Raw genomic sequence first — 20,677 nt, 5'->3', positions numbered from 1 at the left:
TGCACAGCGTGACCGAGCCTTTATACCGGCGGGCGCGCTGTGCTCTGCTCACAGCTATCCAGACAGTCAGTGCAGGGAGAGGGTCGCTGCTTCAGGGAAAGGTTTGCGGCCCTTTATAGCTATTTCCGTAGCAGGGCTGCAAACAGTGTGACCAAAAGTCCTTCTCAGGACTATTCTAGTTGTATACAGGCAGGCAGGGTATAGCCAGGTCGGAGTACAGTAGCAGAGTCCTTCTCAGGACTATTGTTGCTGTATACAGGCAGGGTATAGCCAGGTTGGAATACAGGCTAGTGACCAAAAGAGTCCTTGTCAGGACTATTGTAGCAGTATACAGGCAGGCAGGCAGGCAGGCAGGGTATATAGCCATTCCTAGTGGTGACCGTATACCAGCCTTCATCATATCTGGGGCTGGTGTACACAGTCTAAAACAGTCCTGATAGTGTCAGACTTCTCAGCAATTGTCGCTCCTAAAACCTGTTAGGTTCTTAGTGCGTCCGTGCTTGCATTTAAAAACCGCACGTGTGTGCCTGTCGGTGGCAGCGTACAGGTGCACTTGTGTGCGTTTTTACCAAACTATTATATAACGCACAAGTGTAGTGTATAATACACGTCAGTCAGCAGTGGCTGATAGTGTCAGAGTTCTCGTCATTAATTTTTGCTCCTAAAACCTGTGTTAGGTTCTTAGTGCGTCCGTGCTTGCATTTAAAAACCGCACGTGTGTGCCTGTCGGTGGCAGCGTACAGGTGCACTTGTGTGCGTTTTTACCAAACTATTATATAACGCACAAGTGTAGTGTATAATACACGTCAGTCAGCAGTGGCTGATAGTGTCAGAGTTCTCGTCATTAATTTTTGCTCCTAAAACCTGTGTTAGGTTCTTAGTGCGTCCGTGCTTGCATTTAAAAACCGCACGTGTGTGCCTGTCGGTGGCAGCGTACAGGTGCACTTGTGTGCGTTTTTACCAAACTATTATATAACGCACAAGTGTAGTGTATAATACACGTCAGTCAGCAGTGGCTGATAGTGTCAGAGTTCTCGTCATTAATTTTTGCTCCTAAAACCTGTGTTAGGTTCTTAGTGCGTCCGTGCTTGCATTTAAAAACCGCACGTGTGTGCCTGTCGGTGGCAGCGTACAGGTGCACTTGTGTGCGTTTTTACCAAACTATTATATAACGCACAAGTGTAGTGTATAATACACGTCAGTCAGCAGTGGCTGATAGTGTCAGAGTTCTCGTCATTAATTTTTGCTCCTAAAACCTGTGTTAGGTTCTTAGTGCGTCCGTGCTTGCATTTAAAAACCGCACGTGTGTGCCTGTCGGTGGCAGCGTACAGGTGCACTTGTGTGCGTTTTTACCAAACTATTATATAACGCACAAGTGTAGTGTATAATACACGTCAGTCAGCAGTGGCTGATAGTGTCAGAGTTCTCGTCATTAATTTTTGCTCCTAAAACCTGTGTTAGGTTCTTAGTGCGTCCGTGCTTGCATTTAAAAACCGCACGTGTGTGCCTGTCGGTGGCAGCGTACAGGTGCACTTGTGTGCGTTTTTACCAAACTATTATATAACGCACAAGTGTAGTGTATAATACACGTCAGTCAGCAGTGGCTGATAGTGTCAGAGTTCTCGTCATTATTTTTTGCTCCTAAAACCTGTTAGGTTCTTAGTGCGTCCGTGCTTGCATTTAAAAACCGCACGTGTGTGCCTGTCGGTGGCAGCGTACAGGTGCACAATTTGCACAAACTTTGATATAACGCCCAAGTCTAGTGAATACACGTCAGCACAGCATTGCAAAATGCGCAAGGGCGTTGGCAAGGAACAAGGAAGTGGACGTGATGGTGGTGCAGGCAGAGGCCGAGGTCGTGGGCAAGCTCTAATTTTGCCACAACAAAGGGCCACATCTAGTCGCTCGCACATCCTGTCCCAAATTCTTGGGGACCGCAGCAGTACACCGCTCTTGAACCAAGACCAGTGTCAACAGGTTGTTAGTTGGATAGCGGATAATGCTTCCAGTCAGATTGGCACCACCACAAACACTCTGTCTTCCACCATGTCAAGTGTCAGTAGCCGTGATACTGCACCGCACATTTCAGAACCTGATCCTCCTTCCTACCACAAGGCTGAGTACACGTCCTCGGACATTAATGATCCCACACTTGGACACTCGGAAGAGCTGTTCACGTTTCCATTCGCACATTCTGGCCTCTCGCCAGCTCATGTTGAAGTGGGTCATGAGGAGATCGTATGTACAGATGGCCAAATATTTGAGCAGCCACGTTCTCACGAAGTTGGCAACGTGTCTCAACAAGGGGTGGACGATGATGAGACACAATTGTCAGGAAGTCAGGAGGAGGAGCAGGGTGCGGAAGAGGAAGACGACGTGGTGGATGATCCAGTAACTGACCCAACCTGGCAGGAGGATATGCAGAGCGAGGACAGCAGTGCACAGGGGGAGGGAGGCGTAGCATCCCAACAGGCAGTAAGAAGCAGGGTGGTGGCTCCAGGCAGAAGTCAGGCAACCGTTCCCCGGAACAACAACACGACACAAGGTGCCTATACAAATGTTAGGTCTTCCCGAGTCTGGCAGTTTTTTAAGTTGGATCCAGATGATTCTAAAAAGGCCATTTGCAACACCTGCCGTGCCAGCATCAGCAGGGGTACCAAAACTAGCAGCCTGACCACCACCAGCATGATCAGGCACATGTCAGCCAAGCACCCGACTTTGTGGGAAGTACAACAGAGTCGAGGAGCAGTGCTTGCTAATGTCACTGCTACGTCTTCGCTGGTTGTGCATGCGAGCCAATCCCCTGTCCATGCTGCCTGCGAACAAGCCTCCTCCGGTCCTGCACCTGCAGTTGCCTACTCAGAAATAACACCATCATCAAGCACGTCCTTGTCCCAGCGCAGCGTTCAGTTATCCATTCAGCAAACCTTTGAACGCAGGCGCAAATACATTGCCAACACCCCACATGCCACAGTTCTAAATGCTAACATTTCGCGACTGCTTGCGCTGGAAATGTTGCCTTTTAGGCTGGTGGAGACAGAAGCATTCCGCGACCTGATGGCGGCAGCTGTCCCACGTTACTCGGTCCCCAGCCGCCACTATTTCTCCCGGTGTGCCGTCCCCGCGTTGCATAACCACGTGTCACAAAACATCACACGTGCCCTGAACAACGCTGTTTCACCCAAAGTCCACCTAACCACAGACACGTGGACAAGTGCTTGTGGGCAAGGCCGCTACATCTCGTTGACGGCACACTGGGTTAATATTGTGGAAGCTGGGACCCAGTCTGAGCGAGGGACGGAACACGTCCTTCCCACACCAAGGTTTGCAGGCCCTACCTCAGTCAGTGTTTCACCCACACTCTACAGCTCCGGAATGTCATGCTCTTCAGCCTCCTCCTCCTCCTGCGCATCCTCATCCACTGTACCCTCCACACCAGTCCCAAGCTGGAAGCACTGCAGCACTGCCTCGGCGAAGCGGCAACAGGCTGTGCTGAAGCTAATCTGCATAGGTGACAAACCCCACAATGCAGAAGAGCTGTGGACAGCTCTGAAACAGCAGGCAGATCACTGGCTCACACCTCTGAACCTAAAGCCAGGAAAGGTCGTGTGAGACAATGGCCGGAACCTGGTGGCGGCTTTGAGGCGAGGCCAGCTGACACATGTTCCATGCGTGGCCCATGTGCTCAACCTCGTGGTTCAGCGGTTTCTAAAGTCATACCCAGAGCTGTCTGATCTGCTGGTAAAAGTTCGCCGCCTGTCTGCACATTTTCGAAAGTCACCTACTGCTTCAGCCGGCCTTGCCGGCTTTCAGCGCAGTTTGCATCTTCCGGCTCACAGACTGGTGTGTGATGTCCCCACGCGTTGGAATTCAACTCTGCACATGTTGGTCAGCATATGTGAGCAGAAGAGGGCAGTTGTTGAGTACCTGCATCACCTAAGCCGTCGGGAAATGGGTCAAACTCCACACATAACACCTGAGGAGTGGAGATGGATGTCCGACCTATGTACCATCCTCCAAAACTTTGAGGACTCCACCAAGATGGTGAGTGGTGATGACGCCATTATTAGCGTCACCATACCGCTACTCTGCCTTCTAAAACGGTCTCTGCTCAAAACCAAACATGATGCATTGCAGGCGGAGCGCGATGAGTTGCAGCAAGAAACAGTAGTGGGTGTGGGTGATAACACACAGCCCAGCCTCGTCTCATCACAACGTGCAGTGGAGGACTATGACGAGGAGGAGGATGAAGACATGGAGCAAATCTCCGGCCAAATTGAGGATATGACATGCACACCAGTCATATCCTCGGTTCAGCGTGGCTGGCCAGAGGACAGGGTAGATGAGGAGGAGGAGGAGGAGGAGGAGGAGGACAGCATGTTCAGTCAACGTGTTGGTCAGGCTACTGAAGTCCTGGCTGTTAAGAGTCTGGCGCACATGGCTGACTTTATGGTAAGCTGCCTGTCTCGTGACCCTCGCGTTAAGAACATCTTGGCCGACAATCATTACTGGTTGGTAACACTGTTAGACCCACGCTACAAGGAGAACTTTATGTCTCTTATTCCCGAGGCGGAGAGGTCAACCAAAATGCAGCAGTTCCGGAAGGCCATAGTCACGGAAGTAGGCAAAGCATTCCCCTCACAAAACGCTAGCGGCATAGGTCAGGAATCAGTGGACAACCAAGGCGTACAGCCGAGAGAGGCACAAGTCCAATCCGCCAGAGGTAGGGGAACAGTCTTTAAGATGTGGGACAGTTTTCTCAGCCCCTCACGTACCACAGCCCCTGAGGTGCGGGGTAGTGCCACAAGAAATCCTAAGTTTGCCCAGATGCTCAAGGAGTACCTTGCAGATCGAACAACTGTACTCCGACATTCCTCTGTGCCTTACAATTATTGGGTATCCAAGGTGGACACGTGGCATGAATTGGCTCTCTACGCCTTGGAAGTCCTGGCCTGCCCTGCCGCTAGCGTTTTGTCAGAGCGTGTTTTTAGTGCCGCAGGTGGAATCATTACAGATAAACGCACCCGCCTGTCAACTGAAAATGCTGACAGGCTGACTCTGATCAAGATGAACAAGGGTTGGATTGGGCCAGACTTCACCACACCACCAGCAAATGAGAGCGGAATTTAAAGTTTGTAACGGGAATTTGCCATGTACCTCCAGTCACCCATGGGTACACACTTCTGGACTTTGGATAATCGCTGGACTGCTCCTCCTTCTCCTCATGCGCCACCATGATGACCGTTACAAGAGTTAGGCCTTTGTTTCAGGTATACCCCCAGTGGTAAATTTTTTCGCCCATTCTTTGCAGAATGGACATTACAACGACAGGAGACCCGCTCCTTTGCAATGGGAACAATGTTTTGAGGCCCTCATGCACGTCTCTATGCAGGGACAACGTGGAGCCTCCCAATTTTTGGCTGCCCTGCCAAAGGGCTATACTATAATACACCCACTTCCTGACAATGGACACTTAATGTTTTGAGGCCCTCATGCACGTCTCTATCCAGGGACAACGTGGAGCTTCCCAATTTTTGGCTGCCCTGCCAAAGGGCTATACTACAAAAGACCCACTTCCTGACAATGGACACTTAATGTTTTGAGGCCCTCATGCACGTCTCTATCCAGGGACAACGTGGAGCCTCCCAATTTTTGGCTGCCCTGCCTAAGGGCTATACTATAATACACCCACTTCCTGACAATGGACACTTAATGTTTTGAGGCCCTCATGCACGTCTCTATCCAGGGACAACGTGGAGCCTCCCAATTTTTGGCTGCCCTGCCAAAGGGCTATACTACAAAAGACCCACTTCCTGACAATGGACACTTAATGTTTTGAGGCCCTCATGCACGTCTCTATCCAGGGACAACGTGGAGCCTCCCAATTTTTGGCTGCCCTGCCTAAGGGCTATACTATAATACACCCACTTCCTGACAATGGACACTTAATGTTTTGAGGCCCTCATGCACGTCTCTATCCAGGGACAACGTGGAGCCTCCCAATTTTTGGCTGCCCTGCCAAAGGGCTATACTATAATACACCCACTTCCTGACAATGGACACTTAATGTTTTGAGGCCCTCATGCACGTCTCTATCCAGGGACAACGTGGAGCCTCCCAATTTTTGGCTGCCCTGCCAAAGGGCTATACTACAAAAGACCCACTTCCTTCCAATGGGCACTTCAGGTTTACAGGCCCTCATGCACGTCTCTATCCAGGGACAACGTGGAGCCTCCCAATTTTTGGCTGCCCTGCCTAAGGGCTATACTATAATACACCCACTTCCTGACAATGGACACTTAATGTTTTGAGGCCCTCATGCATGTCTCTATCCAGGGACAACGTGGAGCCTCCCAATTTTTGGCTGCCCTGCCAAAGGGCTATACTACAAAAGACCCACTTCCTTCCAATGGGCACTTCAGGTTTACAGGCCCTCATGCACGTCTCTATCCAGGGACAACGTGGAGCCTCCCAATTTTTGGCTGCCCTGCCAAAGGGCTATACTACAAAAGACCCACTTCCTTCCAATGGGCACTTCAGGTTTACAGGCCCTCATGCACGTCTCTATCCAGGGACAACATGGAGCCTCCCAATTTTTGGCTGCCCTGCCTAAGGGCTATACTATAATACACCCACTTCCTGACACTGGACACTTAATGTTTTGAGGCCCTCATGCACGTCTCTATCCAGGGACAACGTGGAGCCTCCCAATTTTTGGCTGCCCTGCCTAAGGGCTATACTACAATAGACCCACTTCCTTACAATGGGCACTTCAGGTTTACAGGCCATCATGCACGTCTGTATGCAGGGGCATTGGTGAACCTCACAATTTTGGACTGCCCTGGCAAAGGAAAATACTACAAAGACTCAGTTCCTCAAAATGGGCACATTAGACTCAGAGGCCTTTATGTACGTCTCTTCTCAGGGACATCGGAGTGCCACACAATGTTTTACGTAAAATCTTTCATGTATTGATCTCAAAAAGTAACATACATTAGCTCTATCTCACTATTGGGTATGTGCCCTTAACATTTCCGCTATGAAAAATCATTTTGGTGTCATTTTGGAAGGTTTTCTGGTGAGTCCGTAAAAATGGCGTAAAACGCGGACAAAATTATTCACAGCTGTGACTTTTGAGTGATAAATGCTTCAAGGGGTCTTCCCCATGCTGTTGCCATGTCATTTGAGCACTCTTCGGAGACTTTTGTGCCATTTTTAGGGTTTCTACATGCTGCCGGTGGTCATTTCACAAAAATACTCGGGTCTCCCATAGGATAACATTGGGCTCGGTGCTCGGGCCGAGTACACGAGTATCTTGGGAGGCTCGGCCCGAGCTTCGAGCACCCGAGCTTTTTAGTACTCGCTCATCACTACTAATAAACCTAAAAAATAAAAATAAATTGAATAAAAATCATGAATGTTGTGTTATAACAGGAAATTCGGTGTAAGAATGAATATCCGGGATGAGAGTTCAGCGAATGAGTTATAGAAATTGTTACAAAAAGGAGTGTGTACGGTTTATGCGTAAATTTTCAGAATGCGTACATGAAAATTATATGTATGTGAGAATGTCCCCCATGCTTTGTAAAAAGTTATTTATGAAAATGTAAATAAAATATATAAAAATGCCTAATTATTTATAATTTATGAGAAAGATATATATGTATGGAAGAATGTTATAAGGTGTCCAAGAACCATAAAGAAAAAGGGTGCATATATAATGTTAGAGGTCTAGAGTTCCACCAGGCTATATCACCCCTAAAGAAATAGAAAGAAGACCTTACTACCTGTGTACCCCAAAAAAAGCTATATTTCTTAGCCAGGATTATGGTGGAGATATGCACAAGTGAAATAAGAATATAAAGTAATACAATAAGATTATAAAACCAATATGTGTGCATTCATGCACCACCCGGTACGCTACCCTTGCCAAATTGCTCACTCTAGATCCCCACACGATCCATGAAGCCGTTCCCCCGGTCACACCGCCTGCTGCCGGTTCCCACTCATCCCTGGGGGAGTTAGGCGAGTGGTATCGAGAGCTACATGTCGGCACTGATGATACCCCCATACACCACAAGGAAGGGGTATACCGGGTGGTACAGGAGTATGAGCGGGTTTTTAGCAAGCACCCTCTAGATTTTGGGCAGATTAAAGGGGTTCAACACCACATCCCTACCGGTACACACTCCCCTATTAAAGAGAGATACAGGCCTATTCCCCCTGCGCACTACAAATGCGCCAAAGACATGTTGAGGAACATGAAGGAGGCAGGGGTTATTAGGGACAGCTGTAGTCCCTGGGCCGCTCCGTTGGTGCTGGTTAAGAAGAAGGATGGCACCATGCGGATGTGTGTGGATTACCGGAAGATTAACCAGATAACGCATAAGGATGCTTACCCTCTGCCCCGCATCAAAGAGTCCCTGGCCTCGCTGAGAACCGCTAACTACTTCTCCACCCTTGACCTCACCAGCGGGTACTGGCAGGTGGCCGTGGCACCGGAAGACCGAGAGAAGACTGCCTATGGGACCGTTTTGCTGTACTTGGATGATGTGATTGTGTACTCACAGACGTATGAAGCCCACCTGGAGCACCTAGCCGAGGTGTTCGCGTCCCTTGCCAAGTATGGGATGAAGTTGAAGCCCTCAAAGTGTCATCTGCTGAAACCCAGAGTGCAGTACCTAGGACATGTGGTTGGTGCGGAAGGTGTCGCCCCCAACCCCGAGAAGATCACCGCCATCCAAGACTGGCCGAGACCGACCACAGTGAGGGAAGTGAGGCAGTTTCTGGGCCTGGTGGGATATTACCGTCGCTTCATTAAGGGGTACACAAAGAAGGCTGCCCCCATGCAAGACCTCCTCGTAGGACAGACCAATGGTGGTAGATCCCTAGTAGCCCCATTGGTGTGGGAAGAAAAGCATGAGGAATCCTTCCGCCAGCTGAGAACAGCCCTGACCGGAGAGGAAATCCTAGCGTACCCTGACTACAGCCGCCCATTCATCCTCTACACCGACGCCAGCAATGTGGGCTTGGGGGCTGTTCTATCCCAGGTCCAAGACAGAAGGGAAAAGGTAATAGCTTATGCTAGCCGAAAACTCCGACCGACTGAGAGGAACCCTGAGAACTACATCTCCTTCAAGCTTGAGCTCTTGGCACTGGTGTGGGCTATCACCGAGCGGTTCCGCCATTACCTGGCAGCAGCCAAGTTCACCGCGTACACAGACAATAACCTGCTGACCCATCTAGATACGGCCAAGCTGGGCGCGTTGGAGCAGCGGTGGGTGACCAGGTTAGCCAACTACGATTTCACCATCAAGTACCGGGCCGGCCGTACCAACGTCAATGCCAATGCACTCTCCCGGATGCCCCACCTGTCGGAAGAGGGGCCAGAGGATGATGACCTCGAAGAGATCGAGTTGCCTGCATTTCACCGGCCATTCACTGAGAAGGTGCACGTCTACCAACAACGGGTGAACCTGGATCCGCTGCCCCGACAGGACTGGCAGGAAGCTCAGGACCAGGCACCTGCTGTCCGCCTGGTCAAGACTCTAGTGGAACAGGGTTCTGCTGGGATAGACCCTGCTGCCCCTGCCGAAGCCCAACGTCTGTGGCAAGAACGGACCCGGCTATACCTACACCAGGGGAAGTTGTATCGCGAGCTGATTAATCCAAAGACTCACGAGAAGATCCGCCAGCTGGTGATTCCCCAGGCTAACGTGCCCACCGTCCTGCAAGCATACCATGATGGTGCAGTGCACTTCGGGTGGAAGAAGCTAGAGATGTTGTTAAGAGAGCGGTTCTATTGGAGTGGAATGTGGGAATCTGTGGAGGCCTGGTGCCGAGAATGTGGCCCTTGCGCATTGAGAAGGAAGGACGAGGCCAGCCAGAAGGCACCCCTACACCCGATCATTACACACCAACCGCTGGAGCTGGTTGCCCTTGACCATGTAAAGCTCACCCCCAGCCGAAGTGGGTACACCTACGCTCTGACCATCGTAGACCACTACTCGAGGTTCCTGGTGGTTGTCCCAGTTAAGGACTTAACCGGCCGCACCGCTGCTAAGGCTTTCCAGGCTTATTTCTGTTGACCGCATTGGTACCCGGAGAGGGTGCTTACCGACCAGGGTCCGGCCTTTGAAGCAGAGGTATTCCAGGAATTCTGCCAGTTGTACGGCTGCAAGAAAATCCGGACCACGCCTTACCACGCCCAAACCAATGGCATTTGTGAAAAGATGAACCACTTGGTCCTGGGCCTCCTCAAGACGTTACCACTGGAAGAGCGGAACCTGTGGCTGGAGAAGCTACCTGACCTGGTCGATATGTACAACAACATCCCTTCCAGCTCTACGAAATGCACTCCAGCATACCTGATGAGAGCTCGTCCCGGCCGGCTACCAGTGGATCTGGAAATGGGCTTGGAAGCTTCAGAAGCACTCCTGTCGACAGCTGAATGGGACACTCGGCGGAGGACACAGTACCGACAGGTCCAGGAGTATGTTGAAAAGAACTTGTGCCGGAGTCGGGGACAACAGGAGCAGTGCTTCAACAAGAAGGCGCCTGCCGGTTCCTTCCAACCTGGGGATGTAGTGCTGAAGCGGAAAAGAAGGGCCCACAAGCTGGATGATCAATGGGAAAAAACCCCGTATGTAGTCCAGCCCACAGGATGGGAGAATGGGAAGGCCTACCAGATCAGCCGTGACCAGGGGGGGACTTTGGCCACGGTTTCCCGAGACCACCTGAAGAAGTGCCCACCAGCATTGAGAGTAGCGGATGAGGCTCCAGTTCCCAGTCCAGTGGAGAAGGAAAAAGAGGTAATCCACACCATGATGGGTGATTTTCCAGCAGACTGGCCTACACAGAACGGTGCGGTGATCCTTCCAGTGATACTGTTCCCACAACCCGTGGATGAAGAAATGATGGAAACGGTTAACCGCGAGCCAGTGCCCAGGGATGTACCTGTACCCAGCTCCCCTACGCCTCCGCCTGCCCCACATGATAGCAGGGAGGAGGAACTGACTGTTCCCTCTGCCCCACTGCCTGTCACCACTGACACCGGACCCCGAAGGTCCACTCGCCCCAACCTAGGTAGACCCCCACTTAGGTACAGGGAAACTACTCTTTAAAAGGGGGGGGCTTTATGTGTTGAGTGTACCAGTTTGAAAGTTTTAAATGATAAGTAAAGATGATCAACCAAAGAAGTTTACCTGATTGAACCGTGATTAAACCGGCCGTTGCCGGCAACTGTTGTCCCCGTAGGGACTGTGCAACCATTGCGTAAGGAACTGCTTACGGACAAGCCCGAGAACTTGCAGGGCAACCACAAACTTAGTGCAATGTAAATAAAAATGTTTGTTGGCTTGACACCGTTACCGCCTCCGGAGAGGCTGATTTGGGAGGATGGGCCTGGAGGAAAGGGATGGCCTAGGCCCGCCACTACCGTAACCGGTGGCGATCCTCCGGGGGTTCAGGGGTCCCCTTGGACGTGGGCCCCCTGAAAGAGACAGAACCCGCTCGGGCAACTTGGTGCTGGACTGGGGTCAAGGGGTGCTGCCCGCTTCTTAGGGGCAGCATCAGGGCCAGGTTGTTTGGGTGGGAGAAGAGCGGAAGCTGTACCGTTGTAAAATGTTTATGATGCTTTTACATGTTTTACCGTTTTATTCTTTTTCAGTTGTGAAAATAAAACCGGTGATGGACGGGCAGCCCGCGGACGGTCTGCATTTTACTATAGGGGAATGTGGCGCCCTGGACAAGCCAGGTCGTCACAGGTACTACACCAACACACTCTACACTCCGGCTAGGCACACCGAAGCTAAACACAAATCCTAGTTGCCTTCCTCCAGGGGCTGATGTCCACACCAGGGGGTGGGCCAGGCGGTTGATCCCACCCACCGAGGAGTTCACAGTCCTGGAGGCGGGAAAAGGAGTCAGATTAGAGATCAGTTTTGGAGTTAGAGAAGTGAAGAGGAGAGGAGACTGACCGTGTCCGGGTGTGTGGCCCGGGCACTCAGCAAGGTTGGCAGACGGTGGTGACCTTCTGCAGGAGAGGCTGATTGGAGTGAACCGTACGGACCGGGGATGGGCAGTGGCCCGCCGGTACCAGATCGGGGAGTGAAGAGAAGCCAGCACCATCCGGCAGGGCCTACGGACCCCGACCAGGCTAGGAGTCGCCGTAAAACCGGTCAAATCCGTTAGCGACAGGAACCTCCAGGGTTTCCCAGCAGTCAAGACCCGATTGAAGGCAACAGCTCACACCGTAGAGGGAAGCACAGTCACCGCCAAGGCTACAGTTCCCAGGGCCAGAGCCTGCGGGCAAAAGGGGCTCCCTCAGCATCCATCCAAGCTGGGGAGCGGGTTACCGGTGGGAAGCCCGCTAGATTTTGGGGGAATAAAAGGGGTCCAACACCACATCCCCACAGGTGCACACCCACCCATCAAAGAGAGCTATAAGCCAATACCACCTTCACATTGCCAGTGTACCAAGGACATGTTGAGCAACATGAAGGCGGCTGGGGTTATCCGTGACAGTTGTAGCCTTTGGGCAGCTCTGTTGATCCTGTTAAAAAAGAAGGACGGCACCACTCCCCGTATTGAGGAATCGCTAGCTGCATTGAGAACTGCAAATTATTTTTCTACCCTTGATCTCACTAGTCACTATTGGCAAGTGTCCGTTGCTGAGGCAGACCCCTATGGGTCTCTGCGAGTTCAAAAGCATGCCCTTCGAGCTGTGCAATGCGCCAGGAACCTTCCAGAGGCTGATGGAATGCTGCTTGGGACAAGATTTTAGGGTGTATAAAAAGGGAGATTAGATCCCGTGATCCCAACGTATTGTTACACCTCTATAAATCACTTGTAAGGCTACATCTGGAATATGGGAACCAGTTTTGGGCTCCACATTTTAAAAAGGACATTCAGAAGTTAGAGTCAGTTCAAAGGTGGGCAACTAGACTACTACAAGGAATGGAAGGCCTCCCATATGATGACAAGTTGAAAAAGTTATTAAGTGATTATTGGCTGCAATGGGGCTTTCTGGCTGGTGCCAGCCTCTCTTCTTAGCACACAGGAACCACAATCCCTACACCATGCTTCAATGGATTCTCTCATCCCAGCCCAGTAAAACTACATATTTTACACAGTCATAAGCAGCCAAAAGGGATCTATTCTATTCAATTGCAAATGATCTAGATAAGACTGAGAATAAGATACTGCACGGGACATAGCAGAGTTGGTCAAGTTGAGTGGAGATGAGTTTGCTATTTGGCACAGCTTTTTGCATCAATAAAGCAAGTAAAAGGTGTGAAAGATAAAAAAAAGGGTGAAAGTGTGAAAAGTGAATTGGCCAAATTGAGGTGCATATAAAGTTTTTGCTTTCTTTCAATTCACTAATGGGGCTCATTTGAATCAGGTGAATTGAGTTCTGCTTTTGGAAACTGGGTTAAGAAGGGGTGCACCGGTCCTGGAGGTACTGCAATACCAGGTCAATGCGTGGAGTGGACAGAGCAAGATTTTTTCCATCTCCTTGTTCTAAAAATCCATTTAATATATGGTCCCCAGAGAGGGGACGTATCAGATATTAAACTGATAAGAACAGATTTAATTTTTTTTTTTTTCTGTTTATCAGTAGGACTTCAAAATAACAAGGGTGATCGCCTCCCGTTGCCTGGGAACCGTCCAGGCACAAGAGGGCTATGTGTCACCAGAAGGCGCACACACTTCCTCAAGGCCGGCAGACGTGCAATCCCAGGCACCTTCCAGTACCGACCAAGGTAGCGTCCTCCGAAACTACACTTGATCTTAGCCAAAAGGCCGAGAAGCTATAACCCGAATTGGTTACGGCCTTGAGTGGCACCCTGGCCTATACCGGACACATATTAGGGAGAGGGAGACAAACCCACGCCTACAGAAGACATTTTGTCACCCAAGCCAACCCTTGAAAAGGCTGTTTTGCAGAGCAAAAACAAGAAGAATGGTGCTTTTTGCAGCCGCCGCCCACTGCAATGAATCTGAATAACTCCTCCTTTTGGACACAAGCACCTCCCCTCCCCCTTGCAGTCTTTCCAATTCATGATACAAAAAGACGGACGGACAGGACAGGACAGGACAGGCTGCCTGACTTTCCGTCACTGCCACCCTTTGCCATCCTTGCCCGTAGAAAGCCCTTTCATCATCCCCAAACCCTAATCTTTTCCCTTCCCTTCCCAGATGCGTCTCACTCCCTTTCATTAGGAAGTGAGCGCAGCCTTTTCTCCGTTCTGCACATGCGCGACGTTAAACACAAATGCGCAGGCGTGCGTTCCATTACCCTCACTGCATTCCACTCCCATACAGGAAGTGGGCGCAGCTATTACTACGGTCGCACATAAAAGAACCCACGGCCACCACTGCACATAGCTGACTCCACCACAGGACACCCACTTCTACACCAACGCAGGTAAGACAGGATCGGCACCTCTATGCTCCCGTTACAATCAGGCTCAGTCACCATGTGATAACGCTCTCAACTCTTTAGTTGCAGGCTCCCCTTGCTTCACCTCCACTGGCTGTGCTGCCATTTCATCTCCCACCTGGAAGGTATACTTTATTCCACTATTTTCCTGTTTCTCTCTTCCCCCTTTTCCCATAACCTACTTTTATCTGCATTTGTGGGGTATCTATATGCTATTTACATCATAGTTTTATTCATTAATATGGAAGGGAAGAGTGCCCATGAGAGTGTTGAACTGCGGAGAGCAAGAGATTAAGCTGCTCCGATTTGCCACCATTGATAAGCTGTTCTCAGTAGATACACATGCTATCCAAACAGCAGCATCCACCATTGCTTCAGCCCACCCATTCAGTGACAGCTCACCAAGTCAGCCAGAGGAGTGGTGTAAGGAATTACACGTAGGCACTGACTCCACACCTTCACATCACAAGAAGGGGGTCTACAGGCTAGTGCAAGAATACGAGCAAGTCTTCAGCAAACATCCGCTAGACTTTTGAAGAATAAAAGGGGTCAAACACTACATCCCCACAAGTGCACACCCACCCATCAAAGAGAGATATAAGCCAAAACTACCTGCACATTACCAGTGTACCAAGGACATGTTGAGCAACATGAAGGAGGCTGGGGTTATCCGTGACAGTTGTAGCCTCTGGGCAGCTCCGTTGGTCCTGTTAAAGAAGAAGGACAGCACCACTCCCCTGTATTGAGGAATAGCTAGCTGCATTGAGAACTGCAAATTATTTTTCTACCCTTGATCTCACTAGTCGCTATTGGCAAGTGTCCGTTGCTGAGGCAGACCGGGAGAAGACCGCCTTTGCCACCCCGATGGGTCTCTGCGAGTTCAAAAGCATGCCCTTCGAGCTGTGCAATTTGCCAGGAACCTTCCAGAGGCTGATGGAATGCTGCTTGGGACACCGAAACTTTGAAACGGTACTGCTATACCTTTATGATGTTATTGTTTATTCTAAAGCAAACAAGATTTTAGGGTGTATAAAAAGGGAGATTAGATCCGGTGATCCCAACGTATTGTTACCCCTCTATAAATCACTTGTAAGGCCACATCTGGAATATGGGGTAAAGTCCTGAGCAGGTTGATAACCATTGGTTTGAGCATGGTAGGGTGTAGTGCGCATCTTCCTGCATCGGTAAAAGCTGCAGAAGTCCTTGAAGATTTCCGCTTCAAAGGCTGTGCCTTGATCTGTGAGGACTCTCTCTGAGTAGCCATGAGGTCTGCATAAGTGTGCTTGGAAGACCTTCGCTGCAGTATGGGCCATTAGATCTTTGACTTGTACCACAACCATAAATCTCGAGTAGTTGTCTACCATCGTAAGTGCATACGTGAGCTCGCCTCGATATTCTGCAACAAAACTCCCTTTTTCGATTTCAGTTTCAGCAAACACTCCTCTTCCTGTAGAAAATATTTATCATTACCTAAGACAGTCATTCTAATGCATGACAATATTAAGGCAATTTAGTTAAAACTTGTTTTAACTCACCTTTAAGGGGATTGATGTATTTCATGGTCAATCCAGGTTTGTCAGTGATGGCACTGACATAATGTATGGCGTCTTTTTCGGGCGTTATCCTTTGCCTTTTCATTGTGAAAATCCAGTTGCCTATATCAAAGCAAATTCTACTACTTGTAAAGTATGCAGAAAATGAAATGTAGAACATATAACATCAACTGCTTAGGAACGCATCATAGGTTAGTACTTAAAAGGATATTGTCATGTTCTAGTCATAATGCAAGCTGGACATTTTTCATGTTACCCTGTAATCGCCGGCCTGTTCTAATGCTCACAAGCCAAGATATAGGCTCAGCTGCTAAGGCTTCCCTCTGCCTTCTGAATGAAACTTGAATATGTCTGGGTCACTGTGTATATAGCAGGTGCTCAGAAAAAATAAGAGTCAATTCAATAGAAATAGCTCTGGCACACTATAGTGATCAATAACGTAAGAAAAGAACTCTTGGAATGCTGAAAATTCTTTATTTGTGCAAAAGGATAATTCATCCAACGTTTCGACCTTGTTTTTAGGTCTTTATCAAGGATAAAGTTATCTAAGATCATAAAGGGTTACAAAACCATATAAACACGTAATTAGTACATAGTACAACATAACAGTACAATATATTGCTACTTGAGAGTATAATGGGTCAAATGACCATGATGCACATACAAAAAATTTTTCCAAAGCCATAGTGAAAACATTTGTACTGAGGAAAGAAAATTTCCACATGACCTATCTGGAGAAACATTCTGGATCAAACAACCAAAAATAGTCAAGCAGGTAAATACACACCTATATGGATAACAGGATGATATGTGTTCAATTGTATAGCGTCATTGCCATTAAGGTACAAATGGAAAACTTGCAATCCTATATAGTGAAGGAAATGAACACATATCATATCAAAGAACACAGGAACATGGGTGTGAGAAAAACCTCAATGTTTATACTTTGTTCTTTATAATGGTGTGAACATGTATATGTCTCAGTACCTTATGCACTTGAGAATTCTAGTGAGTAGATCATGAAAGCCTATTTCAGAACTGGAATCGGTAAATAATTGTAGGTGGAATCTAAATGAAAAGATGGTACAAGTGTTATCATGACACGTGGGCTATAACACAATGGACCGTGTGACAAAGAAGAAAGGAGAGAAAGAAGAGGAAGAAAATGCAACTACCTGTAACATTACGTGATAGTCACTGGTAAGTATCACTTGACAATTCAAGTGAAAAAGGATTCCTTTATTAAAGGGTTCTCAGTCGCCTCAGGATCATGAAATACTAGGGTAAATGATATGAGAATGGGTAAGAAGCACCACTAAAGGAAATATGAGATGCAGGACATATATCTATAAACCCCTGAACTACATGATAGAAATAAAAAGAAGAAAAAAGAAAAAAAAGAAGAAAGAAGAAGAACACATAGAATGCGGAAAGAGAATGGGTACAACTACCTGAGTTACTGCAGGGAGGCCCCTGGTTGGTATTGTGAGGGTTAGTGGAATTCCTTCACTGAAGGGTTCTCAGTTGCCTCAGGTTCGTGAAAAATGCTATAGACAAATAATGCCCGGAGAAAAGGGGTTCATATACAGCGAATAATGGTAATACAAGGTACATGTGTCACATGTAATAGTATATATATATATATTGTACTAAGCTCTACACCAGAAATAGAAAGTAGTCCCTCTGCCTTCTGTCTAGGTGCCCTGAGTTATGTCCTGTAAACTGTCACAGCGACCCAGACACACATGTGTAGTAGGGGAATATCCCTGCTGAGATGCCAGTGCTAGAGCACTCGTTTGCTGTGGATTTGAACGCTATGTGAGCAGTTCTTACCTTCAATGAGCAGAAGTCTCTTTTTTCAGATTTCAATATCTCTGTGGGTATCTGGCAGAAATATGGAATACTCTTTACTGCTAAGACCCTGTACACCACTCCCACTAAAGGGGGCTTTACACGCTGCGACATCGCTAATGCGGAGTCGTTGGGGTCACGGAATTTGTGACGCACATCCGGCCGCATTAGCGATGTTGCTGCGTGTGACACCGATGAGCGATTTTGCATCGCTGCAAAAACGTGCAAAATCGCTCATCGGTGACATGGGTCTCCATTCTCGATTATCGTTACTGCAGCAGTAACGATGTAGTTCGTCGCTCCTGCGGCAGCACACATCGCTCCGTGTGACACCGCAGAAACGAGGAACCTCTCCTTACCTGCCTCCCAGCCGCTATGAGGAAGGAAGGAGGTGGGCGGGATGTTCCGGCCACTCATCTCCGCCCCTCCGCTGCTATTGGGCGGTCGCTCAGTGACGTCGCTGTGACGCCGCACGGACCGCCCCCTTAGAAAGGAGGCGGTTCGTCGGTCACAGCGACGTCGCCGGGCAGGTAAGTATGTGTGACGGGTCTGGTCGGTGTTGTGCAGCATGGGCAGCGATTTGCCCGTGTCGCGCAACAGATGGGGGCGGGTATCCACACTAGCGATATCGGGACCGATATCGCAGTGTGTAAAGTAGCCTTTAATAAACTGTGTAAAGGATTTTAAGTAAAAATCCACAATAAACCAGCGCTAGATGGGTTTTTATAATTTTATTAATAGACCACAAATAAAAAATTTTTTGCTATCCTTGTTTCAAGACAGAGTATTTGATAATATACAATACACTGATTATTACTAAAACCAAGGACCACATAAAACAAGGACCACATAAAATAAAAAATGAAAGTAATGAGAATAAAATTCTTTTGTATAACCAATTAACTTCGAGGTGATACAATATTCACATTGATTTAGTTTTACCAGTCTAATGTAATGCCCCGGCCGGTGGCATATATTTTGTTTGGTTAATAATTTAGACTTATACAATGAAAGATGTACTATACCACCCCTGGCTAACTTACAAGTTTTAAGTTGTACAATATAAGTTTGCGACGTTATATTCGCCCCCAGGGCCTGGGGGAATAAACCTCACAACAACTTGACCGCAAAAAACACCCCGGATTTCTCCGTTGATTAGGCTGGAACCGCTATGTACAGGATTGACCTGTTAGACTTCCAGAGCGGACGTTTTGAGGCCAGTGGCCGCGACTAGTGCTGGCTCTGGGGGAGATGTATGGTTACCGACATCCCTCTTTACAGAGCCTTTATAACACTTCACAAGGCCACAAACCAGCCGTTCCCGTATTCTCCCAAATGTACTTTCGAAATCAAGCAGTACGAAGCCACTGAAAGCACCAAGATGTTGGCTGCGGACAACAATAAGATCAGCGGTAACTACTCAGCCTCTCCAGCGGGCAGTCCAGACCGTATCCAGTGTCAGCTGACTGATTCCACACAGGAGGAAGTTGCTTGGCAGGTTAGCACCACACAAGGCTCCGATCCGCTTCCAAACGAGCAATGCAGAACCGCTGGAGGTACCAATGTATCCTGGTTGCAGACAAAGGAAATGTCAGCGGTAACCTCTCAACCTCTCCAGCAGGCAATCCGTACCGTGTCCAGTGGAAGCCGGTTGATTCCACACGAGGGAGAGATTACTTGGCAGGTTATCACCGCACAGGTGAGGTAGGCAAAAACAGAGTCCTGATCCGACGCGCGTTTCGGGGGCGTGTAACGGCCCCCTTCCTCAAGGATAACTCAGCTGTTGCCTAGAGCACTATTTATGCATATATTTAATTGGTTATAATTTGCATAAAATTAAACAATGTTTAAATTCAACCAACATTCAATGACCACTACATATATCAATTTGTGAAAGACCGTTCATAATAGCCATATAATATAATTATGTGCAAAGGTTTTTCTAAAGGTTTTTCTAAAAAGACCTATATATAGCCTTGCTTGTATCATCATATACTGGGAAGACAATGTGTATATATGCATATGCTTTTTTTCAACAATAAATTTAACAAAAGGACATCATAAAGGTGTAATATAAATTTGCTATAATATGAAAAGCCCCTTATATCTACATCAACCTTGGGCAAGTGAAGCACCAATTTTAATATATATTATGCATATATACACATATATCTCCATGACAATCGCTTTATTTATTTTTTTTTCCTTCTCTCCGTATTATTATCAGTACCTATTACTCCTCTACCTATAAAAATATAAATTAATTAAAAGCAAACAGTTCTATATCATTATTGAGTCCATATGGTTTCAAGGTGTTCAATTCAAAAATCCATTGGCTTTCTGCTCGTGACATTTTTTTAATGAAATCGCCACCTCTCCAATCCTTAGTTATTTTTTGTACGCCCCATACTTGGGATCCTTTAAAGGACCCTCCATGTTTTAACACATAATGTCTGGATAGGGGGTGCTTAGTACATTTATTTTTAACACTTCTAATGTGCTCACCCACCCTTTTCCATAGGGGTCTAATAGTTCTCCCAATGTATTTTTTCTGACAGGGACATTGAATGCAATATACTACTCCCTTTGATTGACATGTAATAAATTCTCTAATCATGACTTCTGACTGCCCCTGTAAGAAGGATTTCCGTGAAATATTTTTTGTATTCTTACATACTATACAGCTTTTGCATGGAAAAAAACCTTTCAGGCCAAATAATCCTCCCTTATTAGGTGCTGTAAGATTACGTATGGTGGGTGCCACTAAATTGCCAATATTGTTTGCCTTCCTATATATGAATATAACGTCGCAAACTTATATTGTACAACT

At 48.0% G+C, this 20,677-nt stretch overlaps 1 pseudogene; it reads right to left on the bottom strand.

The window, feature by feature from the left end:
- Nucleotides 1–13,437: 13,437 nt before the first annotated feature.
- LOC142266694 (U2 spliceosomal RNA) lies at nucleotides 13,438–13,638 on the bottom strand (annotated as a pseudogene).
- Between the last annotated feature and the right edge of the window lie 7,039 nt (nucleotides 13,639–20,677).

Source organism: Anomaloglossus baeobatrachus, unplaced genomic scaffold, assembly GCF_048569485.1.
Source record: "Anomaloglossus baeobatrachus isolate aAnoBae1 unplaced genomic scaffold, aAnoBae1.hap1 Scaffold_29, whole genome shotgun sequence".
Taxonomy (NCBI): domain Eukaryota; kingdom Metazoa; phylum Chordata; class Amphibia; order Anura; family Aromobatidae; genus Anomaloglossus; species Anomaloglossus baeobatrachus.
The sequence above is the reverse complement of the archived record's forward strand: the minus strand, read 5'-3'. Positions and strand labels throughout refer to the sequence as shown.